The following is a 3345-nucleotide window of genomic DNA, read 5'->3' as shown; positions in this document are numbered from 1 at the left end:
TATTCACCTACAGTTATCCCAGCCCTGGGGATGGGGAAGAGTAACAGACACCTACCAAGATTCAATGAGCTTTTATTAAGACTTCAATGACTTGGCATTACCATCTAGCTAAAAGAATTATATGAGGAGGCTTCAAAAATTCTTGGAAGAAAATGAAATTAAAACATAACAGAATTTTTCCATGAGCCTTTTGACTCAGGTGGGATTTGAGTACCAGGGACTTCCAGAAAAATGACCAATAATGTCTTGGAAGGAGCCGGAACAGTTCTTTGGGCATGTTATCTGGAGGAACCAAAGCCTAAAGGAGGACATCATGCTTGGCCGAGTGTCAGTTAAAAAGCAGGAAGCCATCTCTGGGCTCAGCTGAAGAGTGGCGGCAGTAGTGAGCCCCAGCGTGTCAATGACTGAGGATGCTGCGGGGCCAGCTCGGGCTTCGCTCTGGTATGCACAGAGACACTGTGTGTTGCGACCAACATCACTAGCAAGCTAGGAACGAAAACTAAACACGACAAATTTCACATGAGCTGACCTGAAAGTCTTAAGTGGAGCCATTTTTTGTTCACAATAACTATTGTAAAGGAGACACCCGGGCAAGGAAATGTTATAAAACTCTCTCAAGTCTGTCAAACACGTTCTATATTCTGTCATTTATTCAGTTGACTGATAAAATTATTGTGGTTCCACTAATCAGAAATTAGCCCTGATTGGACTGTTAATGGGGATTCTTTAGACCAGCGGTCCTCAAACTTCCTAATGCCTCCACCATTTCATACAGTTCCTCATGTGGTGGTGACCCCACCCCCAACCATAAAATTATTTTTGTTGCTACTTCATCACTGTAATTTTGCTACTGTTATGAGTCAGGAGACCCCTGTGAAAGGGTCGTTCGACACCCCCCCAAAGGGGTCGCGATCCACAGGTTGAGAACCGCTGCTTTAGATGGAACCAACTACCATGTTGTATATTTGAAAATATCACAGATTCCAAATTGATCATTCTAAAAACGGATGAGACCTAATCATCTCAAACTCAGTTATCGCTGATGTGATCATTCTGCAGAGGGCCAAACACCTGAGCCATATAGAGAGAAATAAGAATGAAGCCTGTGAAAAGCAGGGAGTGACCGTTGTAATTCAGTCACTCGCATAGTGAGACTCTGGACCTGGTTCTCAGCAATGTCAGCTCTTTTACTAGAGGAGAGAAGGCTCTCCCTTGTAGCACACAGATGGAAGTTTTCAAATCCGTTAGTCTGCACCTGAGGCGCGCTTCCGAGGCTCTAAGGTCATCCCTCTCCTGAATCATACTTTCCATTGTAAGAAGGACCAGCCAACCAGCTTCCCTGCATTTGTCATCCTTACAAAACTCCTGGAAAATATCAAACATACGATCACTCAGAGCCCCTCCTTTAACCAGCACCTCATCTATCAGTGGGGCTACTTTAGCTATTGTTTTTGCTATTTCACACCATGGATTAGTAAGAGTAGCAGACTCATCCATGCTTTGGGGTGTTGAAGTAGCATTACTAGTGTTAAGACCAGGCTGGAGAGCCAATTTAAGAAGCCCATATTTATGATTTTATTTCCCTAAAAGCACTCCTGGTACCAAAATGTGTTAGACAGGGTTCTCTAGAGAGACAAAACCAGATTGCTAATAATTTAGATGATAGATAGATAGATAGATAGATAGATAGATAGATAGATAGATAACACAAGAAATAAACAGTTAAATTATAAAGCAGTTATATAGATAGATAGCACAGGAAAGAAACAGTTACATTATAAAGCAGTACAAATGGCTCAGTATAATTCACACGTGTTAGACAGTTGTGAGGCACTGGCAGTCCTTCAAGTCTTGAGGGCCGCCAGGTAGTCCTCTGTAGAGGGATTCAGATTCTCTGGGCACCAGAAGCCAACCATTAAGGCAGGTCACCAACAGTCAGTCCCCAGCTCAAGAGATGTAAATTCCAATTGTGTGGCAAAGCCCAGGTCTTAAAGGAACCTCAAATTATAGCAACACACTCCACAGGTTAGGTGTCCCACAGGTAGTGTAGCTTGCAAATTGAAGCACAGGACAAGCAAGGCAGCCCCACACTGGTCCGATGATCAAAGAGCGAGAGATAAGAAAGGCGAGGCTCACTGAGCCATTTATCTCTCTGCCCTTCAATTAATCCCACATGTGTTTTATCAGCCAAGCTGGCACAATAAACTAACCATCTCAATATTCATAGACCTTAGTGCACTTGCCAAGTACTTAGTACAGGACTACCTGCTGAAGTGGGGGTGGGATGGGGTGGGGGATGATGGAGAGGCTCTTGCCTGACCAGCTGGGGCAATTGGAAGCAGCAATAGCCTAAAGCTCTAACTGAATGAGCAATGGCCACTTTTTGAAACATATGATATCATCTTGGGGAGATGCTAATATCTTAATGGCCTCTAATTGCATCCAGAGCAACTTGGAAATTAGAAAACACACCTGCCTCGGGGGCGTACCAAGAGGCAACTTTTCAAAGAACAGTCATGTGGGTATATTGTGCCTCAGTCACTTGAACACCCATTAGCACCCTATAACTTCTGACAGGCAACCTTGAATGGGGTGATATGGCTTTCCAGGACACCACATGGCTGCAGTGGTATTGTTCCAGAAATCTGAATCTAAAACAATGGAATATCACAGAAATATTCAAATTCACACTGGAGTTCTCAGGCAGTGCTATCTATGTACAACAAGTCAAGTGACCCTGCTCTGGTGAAAGCCAATAAGTGTGCTTGCAGCCCCAGAGCAAGGCATGGAGAGGAGGGAGTTGCATTGGCTCAGCTAATGGAAAAGTCAGAAATGCTGGTCCCAATGAGTGCATTCTGCTCTGACAATGGCTCATCCTTACCGGTCTGGAAACTCTCCTCCCATGGTTATTGTGCACGTCCAGTAGTGGACATGAAAAGAAAAGGCAAACTACGGAAATGAGTGAGTTTGCTCCTCACCTGTAGCAATGCCCTCATATAGAGCAGGGGCAAAAACTTATCTGAGATGGGATTCCTTGGAGTATTTATCATCCAGTTTCTCTAGTCTAGGCAAAGAGTTTCCAAACCTGGAACTCTTTTGAAACCACCACCTGGAGTCCTTGCTTGAGATGCAGATTCCTGGGTTTCAGACCTAAAGCTGTTGATCCAATAGAATTGAGAGAGGGTGCCTGGTAATCAGTATTTTTAACGGGTACTCTTGGGGATCCTGACACGGGAGATCTTCCATGGACTGATGTTTCACAACAATCTCTCTAGTGTGACTGTGTCTCCATGTATCATAGAAGGTTCAGACCTGGTCGTAGGTCAGATGAAGATTCTGGATCAA

This window comes from Echinops telfairi, unplaced genomic scaffold, assembly GCF_000313985.2.
Source record: "Echinops telfairi isolate 266 unplaced genomic scaffold, ASM31398v2 ScPeMD7_7424;HRSCAF=8462, whole genome shotgun sequence".
Lineage (NCBI taxonomy): Eukaryota > Metazoa > Chordata > Mammalia > Afrosoricida > Tenrecidae > Echinops > Echinops telfairi.
Note: the sequence above shows the minus strand (reverse complement) of the source record.